The following is a 27,358-nucleotide window of genomic DNA, read 5'->3' as shown; positions in this document are numbered from 1 at the left end:
AGGGTACTCCAAAAGCTTTCAACTGATTGAAGGTTAATTAGGGCTTCCCTCGGCTACCGGTCATCTACTGGCGCCTTTGAAAGCATTGCTATAGAATAGTTCAAAACGCAGTTTAACGAGTGATCTTCTCAGATTTAACATTCAGAAGAAATCCCCTTTCAATGTTATTTAAATTCAAGTTATAACAAGGAATAAATTTATCAATTGACAGACTTCTTTTCCGAGGAACACCAAACCTTTATAATTAAAAACAAACAAATAACCCAAACAAAGATTGGTTCTACGATGTTCAAATCTAGGAATCAAAACGGGCGTTTGATTGACGTGATAAAATTGCGGAATTAAGTATTTCGTCCATTCGCGCCCGTCTCATTCTTCGGTGACACAAAGTTAGATGAATCATAGTGTGTTCCTCGTTGATCTTTGTCATCGTCGTCGCCGGGCCATTCATCCCACCATCATCGGTGGGTAATTCACCTGCGGTTTTGATTCGAAAGGGAAGTGCGTTTCGAATTTACATACAACTTAAATGAGCCAGCTTCTTTTGTTCGGGATCTCGTGGGCTATCTACTTGGGAGCGGTTTCTCTCTTCCTCAATAAAATAGAACGGAGATCACGTTTCACCGCGACATTATCGATTCAAAATATTGGAAATAGTTAAAATTTTATCGTTCTCTCAAGTCGGGGGAAATAAAGAGACATTTCTGTGTGTCTCTACACAATTTTATACGAGACAAACCTTTGTCTTAAATAAAATTTAAGGATTGGTTTTCTAGATTTTTTTGTTCTTGGTTTGAATTAAACTTTTAATTACTGTTCACCTGTTGGAACAAAGGCACTTTTCATTTGCGTTTTAAGCTCTATGGCTTTCGACTAATAATGATCATCAAATTGGATAGCGTGGGTTATTTGTTATGGGTGTTGGATATAAATGTACTCGAAATTGAAAAATATTGACAATATTTGATATTATTTGTGCATTCAACTATGTTTGATTCAGCTATATTTTTCTGGACGATTGTTTGCATCGTACTGTAAAAATATTGGATTCAACTGAATTTTACGAAATTCAAATTCAGCTACACCCAGACTTTACTCAAATAATTAACTTCCTTGGAGGTGGAATTATCGGTACAAGATTCTATGCCGGAGTGGCATTAACAAGCTTTCCAATAACAGTCATTGTTTTCCAGCGCTACCGCATTTTATATATATGAAAGAAACCAAATAAAACATATCCCATATCCTATCGCAAGACGAAGCAGGATGGAAACAATCAGACACCAAGAATTTTGTCGAATGATGTACCGAGCGCTGTGTGTGTGTATATAAACTGGCATTAGAAAAAAAACATTCTTTGTTTCCAACAGCCTACAAAAAACTACCAGCCAAGATGAGCTGTGCGTGTGTATGTAAATCGGCCGGCAATACAAAACAGTTTCTATTGCCAGACGGCCAAAGCAGTACGTGTTTTTTGGTAATCGGCGATGGCAAAAAATCTATGACAATAAACCTTCGTTTGCTGACTGACTCAGACGGTACACTGGGTAAGACACCAAACTGGCAAGCCGAGATGAGATGTGTCTCCGTGAGTTCGATTCTCACTATATTTTTTTCGGTATGAATTATTCAACTAAATGGAAATCCTATAAAATATTTTTCTTGTGTCGGTTAAATGTAGTAGTCATGCATCACTTTGCTTGGAAGCTCGAGTCTTTATACCAGTAGTGCTTTTCCAATTATACCAACTTTGATACAGTAGATACTCTTTTCAGCGCAATTTCGGCACAGAGATTTGCTAAATAGGCATTGGACTTTCACAACCTCTTCTATAAGTTAAACTGCAAGATGTTATAGTTTCAACATCTAGTCGATTTTAATCTCCGTGTAGTTGAGCAAAATTGTTTACAATTTTTGACAAATGTTAGAAGTATTACAAGTAAAAACCTATAACGGAACCCTTATATAAGTCATGGAAACGTTTCAACATTCCTAAAACTTTCGACCAGCCGTGTTGCATCGACCTCATAAATCTGTTCTTCCTTTCCCATTCTCCATTCTAATGCAGTTCTATCGTATTCCCACTCAAAGTTTTTTCCATTCAAAGATACCTACTTCTACTTTCGGTTGTTTACCATGACCAGTCCCAAGTAGCTCATCAACAAGATTCATCCGGAACTGACATCGGACACAGATACAATAAAACGCAGTCGGTGCCTTAAAATCGGTTTTGGTGTCATCCAGATAACGAAATTCTCCTGCGGTCGGTCGGTCCGGGATGCATGGTGGGGCTTTATTTTGTATGGCTTTTTTTTTTGGTTAGGTGTATCGTTTATTGGGCCAGGCAAAGGAAACCGGACCGTCTTTATCAGACCAAATTAAAAGTGAACTGAAAATGCAAAGCATTTGATACCGAGCAGCACAAATGGCCCCCAGGTGTATGGGTATGTGTTATCAATTCGAAGACAAGATTCGGGCTTGATCAACGGGGAAGTTCTGGCCAAGTGTCGTGTTCAGTCAGTTTCGTCGGGGAATCCAATCGATATCGGCGATTTTGGGTCGTTCCAATTCGGTCCGTCGGCCCACGTGTGCGGATTGTCGAGTTTTTGTTTTCATGGGAGTGGTTTTCAACGGTACCAGATATGATTGAATAAAATTGACCTTAATTAATGGCAATTAAAAATTGTGTCAATAGTTAAAACGTGACGGCAGTTGAATCGGCAGTTGGACTGATACAAAAACTCAATAAAGTTTGAAGTCAAGAGTGCTAGAAAATTTTATCCCAATTGTGATTTACGGAACCATTTAGAAAGTTTATGGGGAATTATTTCAGCTACACCTTAGGACAAGATGATATAACACATTATTTTTTATCATTTTTTATACAATCCAAACTGTGCGCGCAACATTTAAAATGTTTTTTTTGTTAAGTAAAGAATAAAAATTCGATTGAATTTTGAAATTTGGTTTTTAAACCCAATACAAAAAGCCATACACCGTCTTGGCCGATTTAGAAATTGGAGTTTAAGTGTAAATTTTGAAAAATATTCGGACTTAATGTTGAGTTTAAGCCATTCATTATAAAGTAAATGAATATTTCTTGTCAAACAAAGGGTGTCCCATAGAAAATTGCATCACAAATAAAACGTTTTAAGGATGATTTCAAAATGGAACTATTGATGAAAATCCATCCAATGGCTTTGTAGCTGGAGCCAAAACTATATACATTTTCATTTTTGGCGAATTGTGTTTTTGATCCAGAAGAAAGAAGAAAGTATGGCATGGGAGGGTATTTGGGTAAAAGAAATGGTTAATCTCATTATTTGAAGCCCCTTTTTCCCAGTGACGTGATAGGAACTTCGTTACACTTTTTCATATTACTGAAGAACCAATTAAGCAAACGGAACCATATTTGGAATGGAATGGTATTTGAGTACGAGAAATACCCTCCCTTCTTCCAGTGGGTAGATAAGAAGAGGAGAGAAGGGCTCCCTTACTGTTTTTACATATAAGGGAAACAAATCGAGCAAATGGCTAAAAAATTGGATTGAGAAGGTATTTGGATACGAGACATGTTTTTATGATTATTTGAGACTCCTTCCTCTTTCCAATGGGAAAATGAGAATGAGGAGGGGAGCTTCCATATTTTTTGTATTACTGAAGTACAAATCGAGAATATGGAAACCATTTGTCATGGGAGGGTAGTAGGGTACGAGTAATATATCTATGATTATTTGAGACATCTCCTCTCTTCCATATTGGAAAGATAGGAAGACAGGAGCATAACGCGAGAACTATTAGAGGAAATGCCACCAAATTTGGCATAAAAGGGTTCTTGAGTACTAAAAAAGTTTCTAGTGATATTTGGTACCACTCTCTCCTTCCTGTGGGAAAAAAGGGAAATAGGAGGGGGCTTGCAAACTGTTTTTTTTTTTCATCAATTCAGAATCAAGCCAAAGGAACCAAATTTGGCATGGGAAGTGAAATGTGTCGTTTTACAATTTTTCTAGTATTTCGAAAACCCTGTAGTCTAAAAAGTTTTCTTTATGGTCAAAACGAATGACAGAATTTTTTTTTCAGGTTTTCAAAATGAGATTTAGGTACCCGGGTTTTGATTTGAAATTATCAACAGAAAAACGTGAAAATTTGTAGAGAAAATATCTAAATTTTTTTTCGAACATTTCGTTCATACTCTAAGCAAATGAAATTCCAATGTTGAATCAAACCAATCGGAAGATTCCTTTTAATTCAACTGGTAAATGAAAAGTTCATATACCAGTATTTCGATAGCAAATTACTACCTTCTTCAGTAAACGTTTTCGATTTCACTGAAGAAGGTAGTAAGTTGCTATCGAAATACTGGTATATGAACTTTTCATTTACCGTGGTTGAATTAAAAGGAATCTTTCGATTTCTTTGATTCAGTTTGAATCATTCAACCAAGTAGGCTCATACCACAACAGAGTGATTCCAATGTTGTATTTGGGCTTAACGCCGCGAATGTTTGCTCTTGGATTTTATAGACTTTTTTCGGCTAGTTTTAATATCAAAAAACTCAAAATTTACAAGTTGTCCAGACGTTTCGAGCTACTCTGGCATTCTAAACTACTTATGTTTAGACGATGCTCTAAACTAGTAAATTTTAGGTTTTTGACGTTTTTGAGCTGTTTTGGGTTTTTTTGGCGTTGGTCTAAACTGGTAAATTTAGGGTTATTTTATATTAAAATTCGTCGAAAAAAGTCGATAAAATCCAAGAGCAAATCCAATATTTGAAGCTTACTGGAAAATTCTCTGGCTACAACTTTTTTGATGACGGGTGGAGTAGCGAGAAAACAATTATAACGCCCCAAACAGAACATTCAATTTTTCATGAAAAGATACTAGCAACACTGACCAGTTTCCGTTCCAATTTTCAAATATATTGTTTTAATATGAAATCGCCTTTTTCAATACAAAATTTCTAATCAAAACTTGGATACCTAAATCTCATTTTAAAAATCTGCAAAATTTCTGTCATTCGTTTTGACCAAAAAGGAAAGACCACAGGGTTTTTGAAATTTGCAAAATGTCACACCCTAATGGGAAGCATGTGATACGAGAATTGATTCTATGATTGTATGAGAACCCTCCATCCTTCCATGGGGATATAAGAAGGAGGCTCCACTTTTATGCACAACCCGAGAACTTATCGAAATGTACTTTTGTTGTACATCTTAAGAAATTGTCGATCGATAGATCCAAATTTTCTATGAGAGGATTTTTAGGTAAAAATGGGTATGATTTTTAGAATCGCCTGATGCAGTGAGGGTATGGGTGGGGGAAAATTGAAGGGGATAAGTTTTTTTTGTAGCATAAATCGAGAGCTTTTCAAGTAAAAATATCATTAAATAACATGAAATCATCTTTGTATTGCAACTCGAAACTCCAGCTGCAACCCTCATTTTAAAGTGTATTCTGAATTATGTTAAAATTTGTTTAAAAACAATGTCTACTAAATAATCAAAATTTAAAATGATCTCACAAATTTTATTTATTTTCGGAAGATGTAGCAAAGAACACCGGATCAGCTAGTATGTCATAAAAATGGCTAAGATTTTCCCGAGCAAAATTTTCATATTTTTATATGTGAGTGGTTAAAAACTTTTAGCTGGGAGTGTATGTTTTAATCATAAGAATAGTTGGAATTTACCTTGTTAAAGCGTAGTTCAAAATAAATATCTACATTATTTTTTCAATTCTTGGATTATGAAGTTGGAGTCGCAATTTTCTGATAATCTATTAGCATTTTATGGCGATCATTTTAATTTAACTCTGCTTAAAAGAATTATAAAAAATATTAATTAATTTGCTTTATACTAAGCACTGTGGATAAGAATGCCTTCCTTAGTTTTTTTTAATTTGCTGAATCAAATGAATAACTTTAAACAAAGTCGTTTGATATGATTTGATTTTGATATGTTATGATTTATCAATTCGGTAACATATTCAGTTTTCTGAAATCAAAAGTGAAATATACTTGTCCCTTTATTACACATTTTTACTATGAGCCGACGGTAACTTGTATTTAACAAAAACAAACCACTAGATGATCACGGCCTATGAGGATATCAAAATGGAACTACTATTTCAACATTTTTGTTTTAGAATTTAACAAACGAATTACATTTTTGGATTGTAGAATCCTTGATTGAAAATTATACCTTAGATGAGAAGAACAATTCTTAAATAGATTTGTTTGCCCAAATCCCATTTTCATAGTTACGAAACTTTAAATAAAATTTGGAATTAAATAGATTATATTTAAAATTCTCTAAGCAAACCTTCGATTTTTTATTCTTTTTTTAATCCTCCAAACAATGGTTTATAAAATAATTATAGTATTTTGTGTTTTAGGTGTTGTTTTCATAAAATTCATCAAACATGTCATAAAATGCCTTGAAAATTTTCTTTCTGGCTACTGACAGACTATTTTGCACCCAAACAGGATATACATAACTTATCAGTTAACGGAACATTCGTTCAAATAAAAATACACAAGTATATTAATAAAACATATTTTATAGCTTTTAGTTTCATGGGTATAAACTCTCTTAAAACTGTTGATATTTTTACTGTCTGACTTATTTTGCAACATGATAATTTTGTGAACGTTGTTTTGATTGCACATTCTGACATTGAGTTATCAAAAGAAGGTTGTTTTTTATTTTGTACGATATGAATACATATTTTTTTAATTTTTCTCAGTATAAAATAGCTGTAGAGGCGTAGTATTCTACGTTACATTTAAAATACCGAAACAACAGAATAATCCTTTTTTTACATATTTAAACCCAGTTCGATTATTATTTCGAACTTCACACTATTGCAAAAATCTGAGACTTTTAATTTTAGTTTCAAATTTCTATCTTATTTTCGACTACTCTGAAAAGAATTGATTATAAATGAGTGAGAGTTGAATCAAAGGTTAAAAAAAACATACAATTCGGATTTTTTACGCCCGATAGTTCAATTTTTTGTTGACAGTTTGAAGTTTTGAAAGCAAAGGTGATGAAGTTTCACTGTTAAAAAAGTTCGTTTTTTTAATGATTATTTTAAAGTATGTAATGAATAATCATGTGGGTGAGGATGGAGATAATTGATCCCGTTTTCTCATTTTCATCATATCTTTTAGCAACTCGCCGTCTTAAAGATTTTCTGACAGCGTATAATTTTAACTTTATAAGCTCCAAAAATTAGACAGATACATAAACTTGTAGATGAACTATAGGCATTTCTATGAGACTTAAAAAAATGATTTTTTTTTATTTACGTGAGACTTGATCCTTTACTAAAGGAGACTTGGTGCCCAGATCCTAGGCAAAATCGAGTAAAATCCGAAAATAAATGGTTCGTTGACTATTATTTGCCATATTAGTTCTCATTTCTTAGCTTATAAGCATCAGAAAAAAGAGAATTCTAAAAGTTTGTCTTCTACCCTAGAATCAATGCATACTTTAAGGCGCAATTTTCTATTTTTTAGGTAAATGCAGTATTTTTAGTCCTTTTTAACTGATTACTGGATAAACATTAGTTATTGGACATATATTGGTTATTTCATGATAACCAATGATCTTATTATACTCTAACGATTGACATATGGGAATATTTCTTTTTTTATTATAATTTTTTCATGTGGGAAACATTTTAAAGCGATAAAAAAAAGATCTTCAAATGACATTTTCTTAAATGTTTCGAACAAAGTTCAATAACTGGAAAAATTAAATTATAAAATTTCTTTTTGAGAAAACACCATTGTTGTTTTGTTCTATTTTGGCACATTTTTCTAGAACATTTGATATTTGCAAGACATTTCCTGTTTCGAGATATAGCGAAGGATTCAAGTATCCCCAGGGATCAAGTATCCTCATTCTCCCCTACTGCAGTGTCTAAATCTGTGTGAGGATGAATATACAAAAACTTTTCAAAATTATTGCATAATCAAAGCTAGAAACGTAAAAATTGATTTAATTCTACCTACAATCTAAACTTTTAAAAATTTACGTGACTTTTAAATTTTATAATGAACATCACAACGGTTTAAAGAAATATGAAGGTACATCTTTAAAATTTTGAGAGCTTAAGACTTTAATTTTTGAATTTCAATCATCAGTGTTATTTTATGAATTTGTTACTTATATTACGTTGATGACCTTATGAGGTATTATCAAGTATTCATTGATTATTTAACTTCTCACTTTCGAATGTGATTCGTAACACAAATTTTGAACGAAATCACTCAAACTAATTTAACGTCCTCTGAATCAAATGGATAGAATTTTTATCATAGAATTGCTTCAATGATACTTAAAAGGTTGTCCATATTTGAAACTGTATTTCAAGCAAATACCAGATTTTTGAAATTTTGTTCCAATAATTTCTTGTTTGATCGTAAATCAGAATTTATTGAAGAAATATGGAAAATAACGCCTCACAAAAGTTTAAAAGTGGGTTTGCTCAAAGGTATTTTTTATGTACTTTTACCATATTGGCCCTGAGGGCTTCATTTAGAATACAAGATTAACAAAAACATCAATCCAAAATATGAATTTTCAACATACAATAATAATGTATAATTTATTGTATAAATATTTGTGACTTGTAACCATTAATATTTGTGACTTGCAATCATCAATATAAGATTTTGAATGAATTATTTTTATTTAATTTTTTTTTTCAATATTAAATTTCAACCTCAAAAAGCAAAACAACATTTTATCACACTTTATCTTATCGGTCCCCCTGGTTGGGGCTTCACAGCTCGATTCCAAAGATTCAAAAATTATAATTTTCAATCAAGGCCCTTATCGATTTCACATTTCATCGTCGCCAGACATCAGCTGATTGCCCCTAGCTAGCGCATATGCGTTACTCAATTTGTGATTGGGTTTGATTACATTAGGCGTTCGTTGTTGTTGAGATAATGCAACTGGAATCATAATTAAACTCACGTGAGTGATTTCCTTTTAGGTGAAGTTTCATTTTTTATTTTTGAATCAGGGGTTAAAATAGTTGGATTTAACGGTAAAATGTTTGGTTGAATGGTTTATTTATTTTCTCTGTATTGTTCAACCGTTCACGTCCAATTGTCTGTGATTCATACGATGTTCTTATCAGTCGCAATCGTTATCGATGGAACTCTCTGACGATGAATGTGTCAACCGGGAGCAGAGAGAGAGAGAAAGAGCGCCCGCATTGATATAGAACACCGGTAATAAAAAGCTCAAATATTGCTCTTTTGTCCGGTCGTGTTGTTTATCGACGGCCAAACAACAATCGTATAATTGATACTACACCTCTTGTATGTTTACTGGAACTCGCGTGGACTATCGTCGGTGGTGTCAAAGTTTGACGTATAGGCCCGGGCCATAACCAAGTAAGTCCTACTCAATCGAAGCTGTCAGATATTCGGGGGAGTAACAAGTTGTTTGGCTAGAAGTGCTTTTCGGAAACTTGACGCAGCGAGAGGCCCTGAAAATTCGGAATCCCCACGCCTGAGATAAACTTAATCCCCATCGGGTGTGGGACTGGGTGGATTAAAATTGATCCGTCCGGTAGCTCACAGCCAATTGTTGTGTTCCAGTGTTGAAGGGTGTGTGTGTGCTACATTCGATTTAATCCAGGGAGCAAAAAAAATTAAAAACGGGTCGATTGAAACGGGCCAAATGATTCATACAATCTATATTTATAAGTCAAAAGTTGGGTATCAGTGATTGAAGGCCGAAAGTATCAAAAAATCTAACCCATCGGCTAAAAAAAGTGAAGTGAAACAAATTTAAAAAAAATCAAAACAAAAGTTAATTAGCAAAATCGTCCAACCCAATCAAACAGCAGAGGTATTGGCTTTTAAAAATGGATATCGAAGGCTCTCTCGAAGATATCGATCAGCTGGAGAAACCTGGCGGTGGCAGACGCAAATCAAAGTCCCATTTGTCGATGTTCAAGCGGCAGTACTGGTAAGAATCGGTCGTCGCTTTAGTCTGGATAGATAGTTACTAAAATATGCTAAGTGATAATTCATTAGACAGACAGGCAGTCGCTGTTTTGAATTTGATACACCATGAAATCGGGAAACATCTGTTGATAACTGACCACGATTCTTTCAAGGCGAGATCGCAGTTTAGATATTTTATTTTGATTTTTTATTTCTTATTTTCTTTTCCAAAATATTATTTTAAATACCATTCATTTGAAAAAAAAAACTCACTCTAGGGGAGAATGGGGATGCTTGATCCCTTTTCCTTATTTTCATCACATCTTTTTAGAACAATAATGAACTAGAAACGTTTTCGTGGGACTAGAAAAAAGTGACATTTTGAATGTTAAAGGAGAACTTAGCCTTAAATCAGGATACCCTAAGCAAAATCTAAAGACAAAAGTTCCATTAACTTCTTGGCCATATTAGTTTTGATTTCACAGTTCATAAATGTTAGACAAAAAGAATTTTAAAGTTTTTCTTCTATCCTATATTCGTTGCATACTTGAAGGTACAATTTCTAATTTTTAAGTTGAGGCACTTAAAACAATAATAATTTCGAGCTTAGCAATTATCACCATCCATTCAGAAGAAAAATATATCTTTATGAACGCGCGGGATCAAGTGACCCCACCCCATAACATACATTTTGGAAAACTTTTTCTTAAAAAAAAATTAAGAGTTTAGATCCTAGTTTTTAGCCCTTTATCTTTTTCTAAAGTATGATTTATATTAAGCACTACACAAGTAATGAATATAAATTAACATTGCCTACTTCTTATTTTAATTTGTTCGCTGGCCATATTCAATTTGATTTTTTTTTCTTTTTTATAGGAATTTAACCCATTAAGGTCATTCTTCCTCGGTTCAATTTGATAATATCAACGATTGCATTATAAAATGCCATGATTCAGAACATTGGCTCATTCCTAGCATAATTTTGAATCCGATTAGCTATCTGAAATGGCCTTTCGCTATGCAAGCTATTGCGGCCTTCGTCATGACATATTTGAGATGTTAAATACGGTGAATAATATATTCCACTGGTCAAATCTGTCAAAAAACAGTGCGTCAATCGATTTTCTGCCGGTTTCCAGGGGGTCAAATCCTACCAGTATGTACAACACTCGATACTCCGGCATTTTTGCTTGCCATCCAAAATTTCGACGTATCTCAGGAACTTTTTTTTGAACTCTCTCTAGTCTGTTGATATGGATGTTATAGTATGGACGCCATACAATATTGGCGTACTCTTTTGCTGTCCGGACCAATCCGACGTAAATTGATGATGCAACCGTATAAGGATCCTCCAAGTCTTTTATTGAGGCTTGCCGATCAACAATCAAGTCTATTGCCAGGCGATATTCGTACATGATGTTGCTTATTTTCCGAGATAAGTAATAACATTGCACTTGAAGGGTGATACGGTCAAAATTTGGTCAATATCAACTTGACGCATTTCTTTCAATTTTGCATTTAAAAAACCTGAATACCCCGCATTTGAAAGTGTGTGTGTGTAGAATGTTGCTCCTATTTTGATTTTGGAATTCACTTTTCAGTTGTCAAAATGCCGTCCAAGGAAGGTGCGTGAAAAAGTGTTTGAATAATCGTCTGCTGCCTTTCCTGAAGAAACAAGGTTGTTCCGCACTGTTTTGGCTGGATTTGGCATCTTGCCATTCGGATTTGGAAAAGCGGAAGCCTAACTGAAATTTTTCCTGAATTTTATACTTATTAAACTTGAAAAAGAAATTTAATTTGATTTTTTAAATAGACGATTTCACCGATTTACACGCGTTTTCCCTTGACCAAATTTTGACCGTATCACCCTTTAGAGTCGTTGACTTTTAATTCAAACCTGTTGCAGCATTCCGCAAACCTGTGTAGAGCATTTTGTAGAGTCGAGCAATCTTTTGGGTGACAGATTGGCAGACACATCTTTCAATCATCGAAATTCAAAAACACGAACACATCAGACAGCCTTTCAGGAAACTCGTGACTCCCTTGTGGTCTTGAAACGAACTCCGTTGAAATCGTCGAGGTTGAGTGCCTTTTAACAAAGTCATGTAAAAATCTGAAATTTTTATTTGTATTATATAGCTATATTTTTTGTTAAAGTTAATAGGATTACAGTTAATACATATTTTGTGTGAATTTAAAATAAGCTTTAGCTCGAGCAAAATGAAAACGCTACTGCCCTGTTGAATTGACTAATTCTAGGGGGCGCTATAGGGCGAAATGCCGCATGTTTTTTTTTATAAAAACACTAATTTCATAATTAAGACGCGTTATTTGTTAAGCTCGCTTAATACATGGCGATGTTGAATGCTAGAATCAGAACTCCGTCAATAGGGAGTCAATATTGCCGTTATTTCTTTCATAACTCTAAGAGGAGCTGTTGACCCACTTTTGTGTTTTGAGATGAAAGTTGCATCATAAATTGTGCTGAACAATGGTATTTTTTTGCAGAATATTCGGTGATTCAGACGGTACTTTTACACATCATTTAAAGCTTAATAACAAATTTTCATGTTTAAGGTTATTACTTAATTTTTTTTAAATGTTGTATTTGAAAAGCTGATGAAATTGAAATGCGTTTTTATGTGCTGTTATTTTTTTTTTGTTCTTTTTTACACGAACACAAACACTTACAGGATCTCATTGAAACAGAATGAAAATTGGTGTTTTCTCGAAGAGATTCCTTTCACTTAACTCTAAGCGTAGGTACATCTTTGAGGATATGACGGCTAGCATCTTACAAGTGCTAAAACCAGCAACCCACAGAAAGTGTACTATGTATACCGTGACCGAGATTCGATCCCATATCCGTTGCCTTAGAAGACTTGAAGGCTATCGTGTACGCCACGGGCTGCGGCTATTAAATGATTTCCGTTGAAAAATAACAGAGTTATGAAGCCTAGAAATATGGTTTTATTTTATTTACAAAAAAAAATCTAACCTTATCTAACTCGAAAATATAAATGTTAGAAATCTCAAAAAAAAAGCTTGTGAACCAAATTTTCCATTTAAGGGAAGATCTGAAGACCCCCGGCGCAAATTGTCAGATAATAAAAAAAATCCCCATATCTCATTGTTACAGTTATAATTTTGTACTCAAAGACTTTGATTTTTGGTTTCTTCAATCTGGGTTCTATCTTAGTTTGATTGATTTATGTACATACTTGAATGTGAATGAGTTCACTTTCAACAAAAAAGAATTCGTTTAGAATTATTATGAAATATTATAATCTGTTCTTGCAGACCTTCGGATTGGTTTAGGAGCACAAATCTTATCTTAAATTTTTTTAGCATTAAAAATTACATATTTTTCCCCCAAAACTTAAATATGGCAACTGTCCAAGGGGTTTGTGAAAACAATTTAAGTCTCGATATTTTAAAGTGACCAATATTAACGAGAATCATCATAATCAAATCTTTGAAATGCCGTAAAAAATGAGAATTCTCTCCTTTTAAGAGTTCTGCTGAATCTTGGAATACTTATCTGGGCCGGGAAAATCCGGATTTATTGAAATACAAACCTGGCCAAATGCGGACAATTGATTTCCAAATTTTCGACCCAAAAACCGGACAAATTGGGGCATAAACCCAGATATTATTCATAAAAAAACAAGAACAAAACCTCTGAAATGATAAATATTTATCAAAACTCATCAGACACATTCCAAGGTGAAGTGGAATCGCTTTTCCCGACTTTTCTAAACTCTTATCATTCTAGAAGTCAACCAATTTACTTCAAAATGAAAAAAAAAGCAATCGGTCGCAAATCGAATTTCCTCCAGAGTGAATTTATTTAGGTCATTGAAAAACTTAAGTTGATTGTGTTGTGATCGATTACTTTTGTGATGTTAATTTGCGCTAGAATAGACCTTTTTTTTACTTCTGTACATACCATTTTCATTTCCTGTTCTCTCTGTGAAAATAGGAAATCTGTGTCTTCAAACAATTTATAGAGAAAACTATTACCTACAATTTGATGTGCGTAGCTTCTCGATTGAACCAGAACGAGCAAAGCCTCTTTAAAATTGTGACGTGAATTCACTCAGTTTAAACAAAACCGGGAAGTGGACTGAATTTACGTCACGAAATAGAAAGTTATTCTGAACACTCTTTAGGGACTTCAAATTTTATGAACACTTTTAGAAGTGATATTTTGTTATTCCGACTTGTACATTCATACATTTTCAGTTTATTTTCTTAACTTTTTCCTTATTTTGACTGGCACTTGAATAGCAACATATTGAGGAAACATATGTTGAAATTACTACTGTTTTTATTTCTACAGTCTTCATGTGAAGAATCACCTAAATTCAACTAAATTATGTTCGATTTGTTAAAATCCGACCATCTGAAGGGTGAAAACAAATTAAATTTTGTGGCGTAACTCATTTGCGCTGTTATAACTCAGCGGGATTTCAGCCAATTTCTAGAAAATTTAGTGTTTCAGAATTGTCTCATCGTTTTCAAAGAAAATCTTTTTTTGTTTTAAAATATCAAAATTTCTAGTTCTAGTTTCCTGAATTCACTCATTTGCGACTATTTTTGTGACCTCATTGGATATAAACAAGTTCTTTATTCTACAAAATGAAGCAGTTTTTGTTGGCTTCAAAACCTATTAAAAATATTTCCAAAATAAATCAATCCATATATTTTAATACATTATTTTATAAAATTTGTCAACACTTACACATTTTCCATCAAAAAATTAAATCTTCTTATTTCTATAAAACATAAAAAAAATGTTCTCGTTATCCGTTGGCTTTGTTTGATTTGAATTATCAAAAAAATATTTACAAGCTGGAGAGTGGAACGGATAAAAATCACTTGTTTGCGGTAAGCGCGTGGACTTTTGTCAAATTTTGTATTAAATATCTGGGCAAATCCGGATAAAACCGGGCAATCTGGCAAACTTATCTTAGACCCATTAAATATGGAATATCTTTATCTCGAAGCAGATCGGTGCTAGTTTTAGGCCAAATGTGTGTTGCCTCCAATAATAAAATTATTGGTGTATTATGGTTCGAGAGAGGTAAAAATTAGCAACTGGAGCAAACATAAAATCGCATTAAAAATTATAGTTCAAATCGTAAACAATGTGAATGCGAATCGCAATACCTACTAAATAAGTAGACGATCGTTAAAATCGTTACTTGAAGTCGGAATAAGTCGGATATGATAAAAAGTTCTCCATATTTGCAAATTTGTACTCCCGCGCGGGATTCAAGTGAGAAAACAATCTTGTTGTTCTCTCTGCGGTAAGCAGTGCTGTCAGATTGCTAAAAATCAGTTCATTTGGAAAAATTGTCCAATGAGAGAAGCAGCAAATATTGTCGCTGGCAACGGTTTGAATGCATTTAGAGCAAAACTTGCTCTCTCTAGCACACTTTCAGGATGTATGAATAAGGTGTTGAATATCGTCAACTTGTATATTTAATATCGTCAAATTTGTATAATTCTTATCGCTTAAGCCAGAAAATAAAAATTTGTATGTACATTGCCTTCACTTTGGTAGGTAAATGCTGTTTTTCGAGTTTTGCGCGACGATTCTATAATGTAAACGGAACTTATAACAAAGTTTGTTGCGAAATATACCTACAAAAATGTATGCTGGGATCGCTTGTCCTAGAGTGATATTGAACAGGTGCAGGAATGTTTGCCAGTTTTTTTTTTACAAGTTCTCAAACACCTAAAAGAAATTTTGATTCAAAGTTTTTTGATGAAAAAAAAACTGCCATTTATTTTATGTTTTTTTTTTTCAGACGTTCACAGTGATTTAAGAACCATGGAAAAATTTATTTTTTTCACATAAAATCATCAAAACTTTAGAATGGACCTAATTATGCAAGACAAGTATCATGACTTACCTTACATTGCGTGTGGCGTTTTCAGCCAGAAATGTCAACTAAGATGAGCATAAGCACAGAACTCAACAAATGTCTTCTGAAGTGACCTTACTGGCTTGAATTGCTCTGTTGAATCCGAACGTCGAAATGAAAGCTGTTGAGTCACTAAGCTCGACTCAAATAAAAAGTCCAAATGTTGCTTGTGTAAATCTACACTCGCATTTTTTTTTCACTATTTAGACATTTAAAATTCTGAACTTATAAAAATAATTATTAGTATGTGGATTAATTTATGATTTTTAAATTGGAGAGGGGGGCGGTCCTTAACATTGTTGTTAGATTTTTTTTCATGAGTTGAATTTTTCTATTTATGTCTAATCGATTGTTCTGAAATATATTAAGTTTCTGGTACTTAATTTACATTATTTTGTGCCTGTTAGTAGTTTATTGATTTCAAAATAATCATTAATGCTAGTTTGGTAGTTCGAGTTTTGTTTATACATTGATAGAATAAGTTTTCTCACTTGATCATTTTTCTTATTTTTAATTTGGATTCGTTTTTTTTTCTTTTTTTCTCTTTTCATTTCCCGTTCACTTCCAATCGGAACCGTTTATTTTGGTATCTATTTGTGTGCTGTCATTTCCCGTTCCCGTTTACCCATCGACATGACATGGATCATCATATACCCTATTACTGCCTGCTGCCTGCGGATAACATCATCTGAACCCCAAAAACTCTCCATCGACCGATGAAATGTTTGATGCATGTCCAATTTGTGTCGGTGTGATTTTTTGTTAAACCAATTTCTACGGGTGTTGGTCCGTTGGGAAAAATCCGAAAACGTACACCGGAACCGTTGTCTGCGATTTCCAGGACCCGTCGAGCTAGTCAGGACGTGATACTGTCCAAAAGTTCGGACAGCCTTGATCCACCGTATCGAAGGTTAGTTATGATTTCTTTATAATTTATTAGATTCACATTTTTGTTACCCTTCTTTCAGCAGTCTGATACAGATTTACACAGATTTTGTTTGTTCATTGATTTGTTAAGTTTTTTGTCGAATGATTTCTAAAATTCTTTATTGAGTCTAATGATGTAAGCAAATTCCGGAAATGTAAGTTCAGTTTTCTGAACCCTCTATCTAACACGAAAAACTCCCTTCAACCGAACAAATTACGACAAAAAAAAAACCCTTAAAAATACAACAACATCCTTGAGGCCCTCTGATTGATGAAATAGTAGGTAGCAACACGAATGTGCTGCGCCCTCTGGTGTGTCTCGTTGCCGTAAGAATGAGTGACTTCGCTTGGCTAGACACTTCATCGGTCGACCGGTTGTGTTTACAAACAACAAACCCGGTCCTTACTTATGTACCTTCTTGCTTACCAAACGAATTGAATGGATGGTCGCTCGAATGAGTTTAACTAACTCGCTAACGACCTTATAATGATGTGTTAATAACCCGTGGTGAATATAAACTTAAAATGGTATTAAAGCGGTCACGTCGTATAAATTAGGATTTCCGAATTACTTCTTGAGGAGGTAGAATAGTAAGAAAAAAAAACAGAACATCAAGTTTCGAGACCATGTTCAAGTTCTTCCGTGTGATGACCGGACACTCGAAATTAGGGTTCAAACTAATCAGCCATCAATCGTGAGGTTGGTTTCGGCATTATTGAAGGGCTAAAAAAAAACGACAAAATATGGTCAATCAATCAAAACGATCTTTGCTAGGTTTAAATTGCACACTACAGCATTAGACTGAGTCGATTTGGGGTCATTTTTTAATTTCTCAAACCCTGGGTTCTTAAAAGCTTTGTTTTGGTCCAAAAACTCATCCATGATTATTTGCAGAATTTTTTAAGTGACATTTACATGAGAAAATTTGCACTTTTAGGTTTGTATGGAAAAATTGAATATTTTCATCACCATTTTTGTTTTGTCTGTGCAACCGTGCTTGCTTATGGTTTTTGTGCCAAATTATAAATTCTGTAAAGGAAATTTGCCGCTGAGCAACTTTGCCGAAGATCGTTACTTCGTATCTTATTAGACAAACAAATTATTAGCTGTTTAACAGGTGTATGTTGTTTGGCATCGATAAAAATTAAATTCAATTGACACCACTTCTGGGTGCCTAGCGAGGTATGGCATGACTACTTTTCATGCAATACTTCACGGGGCGCAAGCAGTGTTGTCAATTGAATTTATTGTTTATCATTGCCAATAGACATACACCTGTTAAACAGCTATTAACTTTTTTGTCTAAAATGATACGAAGTTATCATATTCAACAAAGTTGTTCAGCGGAAAATTTCCTTTAGAGAATTTATAAATTGGCACAAAAACTATAAGCAGGTTCGGTTCCACAGAAGAAACAAAAGTGATGTTGATTTTTCAGTATAAATAATCAATTTTCTTATACAAACCTAAAAGTGCAAATTTACTCATGTAAACGTGTCTTAAAAATTCTGCAAAAAATCATGGATGAATGTTGGACCAATACAAAGCTTTTAAGACCCCAGGGTTTGAAAAATTCAAAAATGACCCCAAATCGACTCAGTCTACTACAGCATGCCTGGAATAAAAAAACAAGCTTGCAAGAATTTATCCCACACGTATCCAGGTCAGGCAATTCCATTTTATTTTGTCTAAAAATTTAGCAATATTTAGGCATTTCATACGAAATTTTTTTCCCGCTTTCCTGGAAAAATCTAGGTGAATTTGGGCCAAACCTGGGAATTATTCAGTAAAAATCAAAAAGGAAACCCCCATGAAATATTATTTCTTTACCAAAACATTTCAGTGAAATTTGGATCGCATTCTGATCTAGCAGTGGAGTCCCAAATACGTCGTTTGTTGTAAAAATTTACAGTGACATGTCTACAAAACAATTTTCTTAATTGACACAATCGGCTCTCAAAACCTTATACCGATTGCACAATGTGCAAACAAGTGTGTAAACCAAGATTGCCAGATTTTTTTCAGCTTATATCCGGGCCGGACTAATCCGGTCTATTTTACCTAAAAGCCTGATAAATTTGATTTCAAAATAGTGGACAAAAATCTGGGAAATACTCGGGCAAATTTGGTCAAAACCTAGAAATTACTCATCAAAAAACAAGGAAAAAAAACTTGAAACAATTTTTTTATCAACATTTATCAGCAGCTTTTAAACCGTATTTCAGGCTTTCATAAAACCTTATTTTTATGAAACTTGCTCAAACAATTTTGTTTTGGACGCATGAATAAGATAAGTTTACAACACAATTTGTTTTCTTAAAGCTTTATTTGAGAATGAGAATAAACTTGGGCCAAATCCGGGCTTTTCCAATGAAATCCGAGCCGGACTTTTCCCAAATTTTATGTTAAATATACGGCTCAGTAAACATAAAATCGGATTAGAAATGGTAGTTTATATCGTTAACAATGTTAATGCGAATCGCAATTCCTACCAACTAAGTAAACGATCGTAAAAATGGTGACTTAAAGTCAGTATGAATCGGATATGATAAAAAGTTTTCCATATTTGAGAAAACAATCCGCAAACTCGCATACTTTCAGGATGTACGAATAAGGTGTTGAATATCGTCCAATTTGTACAATTCTTATCGCTAAAGCCTGAAGTTAAAAATATGTGTGTATATTGCCTCCACTCAATGAATTGCTTCCAAAATCTGGGTGTCAAAATTGTCCAACAAACGTTTTCATAAAGAAAACCGATACGAAAAAGAATTTTGTTCTGACATAAAACCTTATTTACCGTTGGAGGAATCTTAAGGTTTTGGTTAAAAATAAGCACAGTTACAGTGCAAAAAAACGGAAAAATTAAAACTGTTGTAAGATACATATTTTAAGCAAAAAATATCGTAAAAAGCCTTATTCCATCAGTAAACAATCCAATTAACATGATTCAGTAATATTTTTGGGAAAATGTTGAAAAAACAGCTTGAATATTGACAACTTAAGTCAGACTGTGGAACGATGGGTTAGGGGACAACGATTGACAAATCATCCTGAAACAAATGGATTTTTTTTCTATTAAAACTGTAACCAGTTTTCAATTTGTTGATATTTTTCATGATTTCCTAATGAACTTCATAGAAAAAGCGACACAGAAAACCGTCACAGAATTGTAGGTTTAATCACAGAATTCAAGAATATCTTTGTCAAAACCAGAGATTTTTTTCTTAAAAAGATTTTGTGAGCGTTTTTTGCAGTTGAAATAAGAATTTGAGAACGTCTGCAAAAAACTTGGTTCATTCTGTAAAATACTTTTTAAACGTTTTGCAAATTTCTATTCTTTCAAAAAACTTATCCAGACAATTTTATTTCAATGATCGCAACTTAAATACCTAAAAAAAATTATGTAATATTGCTCACAGAGAACAGACGTACAAGCTCGCACAAAACATCTTTAAAAAAGTGTGTAAAATTTCAAATGCTGACCCCAAAAAATTTGAAATTCTGAACTCAACAGACAAAATAAAATTATCAACTACAATTTTAAATATTAAGTTTGTTGTTCTAAGAGAATTTCAATTTTGGATGTATTCATCCAAACTGTCATATTTTAAACACTTTCCAACGAATGTAATCAAAATGATAAAGAGCGAACATATTTATCCTTGTCAGGAAAACTATCAGTTCACACATTTCCTCCAGTTTATCATTTCAACCATGAGTTGGAAGAGACAATTTCCATACAATTTTTTCATTCAAATATCATTTTTTTTTCATGTTAGTCCATTTGAATTATCCATAGTTTTTTTTCTGCGTACGCACCCTGAAAGCCCAAAAAAAAAACTCCTAAATAATCAGGCCTTGATTGTCAATTTGACACTTCTCGCTTAGCACCATTATATCTCTCTCGTATCTCAACCGATTTTTACAAAATTTATAATTTTGGAAGCCTCGTTATCCTAAAACACACTCTTCGGAAAAAGTCTGAATATCAGCTGAATTTCACTTAGTGTCCAAGAAAGCAGAAGCTATACGCAGCAGAAGTTAGAAGCTTCCACAAAAAAATGTTCAAAAGTGGTGTTGAATCGTACTTTTCAATCAATGAACCGTCAAAATTGTGTAAGTCATGCCAGATAAATTTTGAAAATTTGACGAAATTTGGTCAATTTTCGCATCTTTAGATTTTCAAAATACGAAACACTGAACTTTTGACGAATTTTCAAAGGTAGCTGTTTTTCGAACTTTTTTCTATATCTCAGCTTTATATTAATCAGAAACTAAATTTCATACCGATTCTAGTGGTGTAGTTACATCAGCGCTGCAATACAAGAGAGATATATTGGTTTTAACAAGGAGAGTCAAATTGACACACCAGGAACTGTAACGGGTAAAATGTCAGGGATGGATAAGGGTTCAAAAATATTGTGGTTTTAGTGGATACTTTTAATAATTTCTTTTTCTGTAAAAGGATTTTTTTCGGGTACGGGTAACCTTCAAAATATAAATATAAAATACAAAAAAAACAAACAATTAACCATTTTATATTATTTAGCATCTGTTTTGATTGATTCCACCGCAAAAAAAAAGAAGAACTCCTTCATGCTATTGCTCCAATGTAATGGTAAACAACCGCTCCATAAATTGGTGTTCCAGTTCACTTCCTGAAGCATAAAAAAGGCAGATACCTACTTAAATCTGCCGCCAAAAATTCAAATCTCGATGCGCCCCCAAAACCGCAGACCGGCTGAGGTGGGTGAGCTGGTCAGTTCTAAACGTTCGCAAACTTCCTCCACCCTCCATCTTCTTCAAGATCCGGTTGTTGATAATTGCGGTTGACCTTCACGGAAGGGCATTTTGATGGCTTTTTAATGGCTTTTTAGTGTGGTTGGTTTTAGTTTATTTGGAAGTCGAAGTTTCATGAATCAACACACAGCTGATGTAAAACGGATGATCTTATCGGGCGGACATATGTATGTCCCAGTTCAAATGCTGCTTTGGACTCAACAGTTGGAGACGGCAATCTCCGGCGGCGATTCAAGATAAACGACTAATTGCTGTTTGCTTCTAGAATTGTAATAAACGGATTAGATTTTGGGGTTCCGGAAAACAGCTGTTTTTACTTTTTTTTTGTTTTCCTTTTCATTGCGGTCGTAAAAAAATTACTATCAGTTGTGAACGAAATTGAAAAATTACGATCGTCGACTATTTTGACAAAAATTATTGTATCCGTTATTCAAAACTCCGTTCTAATAGTCAGAACTCAACTAAACTTCCAGTGATAACTTTCAATTTTTTTTTCAATCAGATTGGTTGATAAATAAGGTATTTTTCCATACCACAATCCCTTAAGTCATGGATCAACTATTTAGCACATAACGGTTTCAACCAAAGAATGTCGCCATTTGTTGCGGTTTGGACACTCACGAAATTGGCCATGAAATGCGGCCCCTCGATTGATCGATGCTGATCAATCGTCAAAACGGTTAATCCATCGACCGTAGCATTGTTTCACGTTACAAATCCAATTATGGTTCAATAAACTTTGGGGCAGGCACCCTTTTTCCTCAATGGACAACCGCAAAGCAACGTTAAGCCCAGCAGCAATCATGCAGCGACGTTAATCGTTGGGTAATGACGATTGAAATATTACTAGCTTTCCCAATAGGTGTTTGGTGCTGCCATTTTTTATCGTTAGTTTTGGGTTGTCTATTCGTTTAACCTAGTTGATTTTTTGTGCAAGTTTGGTTTGCAAGCTTTTCGGCTTTTCAATGCTGCTGGACAGTTACCTTTTGGAAAAAGTACGTTCAACTTTTGGCGAACCCGATCACGGTCAGACTCCAAAGGGAATGGATGTCGAGGTTAATTCGGATGATTGTTTTTGTAATCCGTTGAGCTAGTTTTTGATCAGTCATTGCAAAAACAAAGTTGAAGAATTTATTTGAAACAATTGTAGAATGGGTTTGGCTCTCATTTCTCTTGGATTTTTTTTCTATATTTCTCATTTGGCGACCGTGACAAATTTCTTAAAACAATTTAAAGGACAATATTGACTTCTTAAATTGACAAAAACCAGCAAAATAAAAAAAATATCAAACGATCGAACTTTACAAAAATGACATAAATGTCAAAAATGACAAAAATAAAAAAAATACACAAATCACAAAATTAAAAAAAACGACAAAAATGACAAAAATGACAAAAATGACAAAAATGACAAAAATGACAAAAATGACAAAAATGACAAAAATGATAAAAATGACAAAAATGACAAAAATGTCAAAAATGACAAAAATGACAAAAATGACAAAAATAACAAAAATGGCAAAAATGACAAACATGACAAAAATGAAAAAAATGACAAAAATGACAAAAATGACAAAAATGACAAAAATGACAAAAATGACAAAAAAGACAAAAATGACAAAAATGACAAAAATGACAAAAATGACAAAAATGACAAAAATGACAAAAATGACAAAAATGACAAAAATAACAAAAATGACAAAAATTACAAAAATTACAAAAATTACAAAAATTACAAAAATGACAAAAATGACAAAAATGACAAAAATGACAAAAATGACAAAAATAACAAAAATGGCAAAAACGACAAAAATGACAAAATTGAAAAAAATAACAAAAAAATGACAATCATGACAAAAACGACAAAAATGACAAAAATGACAAAAATGACAAAAATGACAAAAATGACAAAAATGACAAAAATGACAAAAATGACAAAAATGACAAAAATGACAAAAATGACAAAAATGACAAAAATGACAAAAATGACAAAAATGACAAAAATGACAAAAATGACAAAAATGACAAAAATGACAAAAATGACAAAAATGACAAAAATGACAAAAATGACAAAAATGACAAAAATGACAAAAATGACAAAAATGACAAAAATGACAAAAATGACAAAAATGACAAAAATGACAAAAATGACAAAAATGACAAAAATGACAAAAATGACAAAAATGACAAAAATGACAAAAATGACAAAAATGACAAAAATGACAAAAATGACAAAAATGACAAAAATGACAAAAATGACAAAAATGACAAAAATGACAAAAATGACAAAAATGACAAAAATGACAAAAATGACAAAAATGACAAAAATGACAAAAATGACAAAAATGACAAAAATGACAAAAATGACAAAAATGACAAAAATGACAAAAATGACAAAAATGACAAAAATGACAAAAATGACAAAAATGACAAAAATGACAAAAATGACAAAAATGACAAAAATGACAAAAATGACAAAAATGACAAAAATGACAAAAATGACAAAAATGACAAAAATGACAAAAATGACAAAAATGACAAAAATGACAAAAATGACAAAAATGACAAAAATAACAAAAATTACAAAAATTACAAAATGACAAAAATGACAAAAATTACAAAAATGACGAAAATGACAAAAATGACAAAAATTACAAAAATTACAAAAATTACAAAAATGACAAAAATGACAAAAATGACAAAAATGACAAAAATGACAAAAATGACAAAAATGACAAAAATGACAAAAATGACAAAAATTACAAAAATGACAAAAATTACAATAATAACAAAAAAGACAAAAAATTACAAAAACGACAAAAATGACAAAAAAGACAAAAAATTACAAAAATTACAAAAATTACAAAAATTACAAAAATAACAAAAATTACAAAAATTACAAAAATTACAAAAATTACAAAAATTACAAAAATTACAAAAAAAAAACAAAAATTACAAAAATTACAAAAATTATAAAAATTTGAAAAAATACAAAAATTACAAAAATTACAAAAATTACAAAAATAAAAAAAAAATTACAAAAATTACAAAAATTCCAAAAACTATAAAAAATGACAAAAATTACAAAATTTACTGAATTTTCGAATTTTACAAAATTTAGTAGATTTTCGAAATTTACAAAATTTACAAAATTTACAAAATTTACAAATTTACAAAATTTACAAAATTTACAAAATTTACAAAATTTACAAAATTTACAAAATTTACAAAATTTACAAAATTTACAAAATTTACAAAATTTACAAAATTTACAAAATTTACAAAATTTACAAAATTTACAAAATTTACAAAATTTACAAAATTTACAAAATTTACAATATTTACAATATTTACAAAATTTACAAAATTTACAAAATTTACAAAATTTACAAAATTTAAAAAATTTACAAAATTTACAAAATTTACAAAATTTACAAAATTTACAAAATTTGCAAAATTTACAAAATTTACAAAATTTACAAAATTTACAAAATTTACAATATTTACAAAATTTACAAAATTTACTTAATTTACAAAATTTACAAAATTAAGAAAATTTACAGAATTACAAAATTACAAATTTTACAAAATTAACAAAATTTACTTAATTTACTAAATTTACAAAATTGACAAAATTTTCCAAATTTATAAAATTACAAAATTGACAAAATTTGCAAAACTTACAAATTTACAAATTTTACAAAATTAACAAAATTTACAAAATTTACAAAATTTACTATATTTACAAAATTTACAAAATTTACAAAATTTAGAAAATTTACAGAATTACAAAATTACAAATTTTACAAAATTAACAAAATTTACTTAATTTACTAAATTTACAAAATTGACAAAATTTACAAAATTTTCCAAATTTATAAAATTACAAAATTGACAAAATTTGCAAAATTTACAAATTTACAAATTTTACAAAATTTACAAAATTCACAAAATTTACAAAATTCACAAAATTTACAGAAATTACAAAAATTATCTAAATAATAATGAACGGTTTTTTGGAAGCCTTGAGAGTATAACTTGAACTCTGTTGATGCGTTTCTATGAAAGAAAAAAAAATTCAATTGTTCTTTCTCTTTATTTGTGTTGAAGAAGATTTATTTGACCGAATTTGCCTGGATATTGCTCCAAATTAAGTTGAAAGTTTTGAAATCAAATGCCTGGCTTATGCCAAGATTGTAGATAAAATTGCTCGGATTTGTCTGGCTTTGAAGAGTACAAGAAAAATTCTGGCAACCTTATCATTTTTGGTACGAACGTTAGCTTCAACGTTTAAAAAATAAATGTTTTCTTGAAGGTAGCTTTAATACACTTAATCTTCTTTTGCTCTGAGAGACTCTATTGTGAATAAATACTCGGATTTGCCTAAATTCATTAACCAATTCATGATTCAAGTAAGATTATAAATTCGGATTTAAAATTCCAATTTTTTTTGTAGGTCTTTACAAATAAAAATGGATTTCTGTCTGTCTGTTTCCTATAGACTGAAACAATTTTCTCTAAACTTGACAGCTGGGTGCTTTTGGAAGGTTCCCATTATATTTTGAGACCCCTCCCTCTTACTGGAAGTGGGAGGGGGTTTTCGAAGCAAAAAAGAAATGTTTGCATGATTTGAAAACCATTCAAGCAAATGGTACCAAATTCGACATGGCAAGGGATTTGGCTGCGAAAAATATTAATAGGAAAATTTGGTACTTCTTTCTTTTTACAGTAGGGAGATATTAAGGGGGGAGGAGGACTCTCTTACAATTCTTTACAAAGCTCGAGAATTAGTCAAGCAAATGGTTCCAGGTTAAACATGCAAGGGTATTGAATATGAGAAATGTTTCATTGTTTTTTGAGACCCCTTCCTTCTTTCAGTGGGGAGAAAGAAAGTGGGGGAGGCGGCTTCCATACATTTTTTTTAATAAATCGATAACTATTCGAGCAAATGGAACAAAATTGGCTTGGAGGATATATTTCTATGGAAATGGATATGAAAAAAGGTTCCTTGATTTTGCAACTATTTCCGATTTGCATTGGGAGGATAGGAAGAGGGAAGGTGCCCATACAAATTTTGGAAATGCTCGATAATTGATCAAGCAAGGGGAATCGAATATGGCATGCGAGGTATTTGGGTGAATGAAATGTTCCCAAGATGGTGTTGTTATGCTCTTCCAACCTTCCATTAGAGAAACATAAAGGAGTAGGGGGCTCCCATACAATTTTTGTAGAACTGATGAAATAATCGAGCAAATGGGTTTTTGGGATGGAGAAATTTTTCTATGCTTATTCGGGAACCCTCCAGTGGGGGTATGAAGAGGCAAGAGGGGGGCTCTCATACAATTTTGGCATAATTCGATAAAATTTTAAGAAAAACTGCTCAAATTTGTCAAAGGATAGCATATGAAAATGGAGAATTTGAAACTCCTCCTTTCTTTTCAGTGGGGAGTTTGAAAAAGGAGCGAAGCGGGGTGCACACATACTTTTCAATAATAACTCGAGAAATGATCAAGTAAACTTCCAATAGAAGGGATTGGGGTACGAGAAAAGTTTTCTTAATTATTAAACAGGGGGATTCTCATAATTTTATTTTTAATGACTTGGAAAGTGAACAAGCAAATGGAATCAATTTTGGCTTTTGGCTTTTATACAAGTAAAACATTAGTTGTGGCCGAAATTTAGGAACTTATGTGTTAATAAATACAGAGTCTTATACTTTAGATA

The 27,358-nt window shown here is 32.3% G+C and overlaps 1 protein-coding gene and 1 long non-coding RNA gene across 9 annotated transcripts in view; one reads left to right on the top strand and one right to left on the bottom strand.

Annotated features, from left to right (window-relative positions):
- LOC129751152 (TLD domain-containing protein 2) overlaps positions 1-27,358 on the bottom strand; it is a 637,530-nt gene that overhangs the window by 302,824 nt on the left and 307,348 nt on the right. The window lies entirely within an intron of this gene.
- On the top strand, positions 2,529-16,815 carry LOC129751155 (uncharacterized). Its single transcript, XR_008738621.1, has 3 exons — positions 2,529-2,633; positions 9,154-9,992; positions 16,745-16,815. It is a non-coding gene; the product is annotated as an uncharacterized LOC129751155 (long non-coding RNA).

Source organism: Uranotaenia lowii, chromosome 3 (assembly GCF_029784155.1).
Source record: "Uranotaenia lowii strain MFRU-FL chromosome 3, ASM2978415v1, whole genome shotgun sequence".
NCBI lineage: Eukaryota > Metazoa > Arthropoda > Insecta > Diptera > Culicidae > Uranotaenia > Uranotaenia lowii.
Note: the sequence above shows the minus strand (reverse complement) of the source record. Positions and strands in the feature narration are given on the sequence as shown.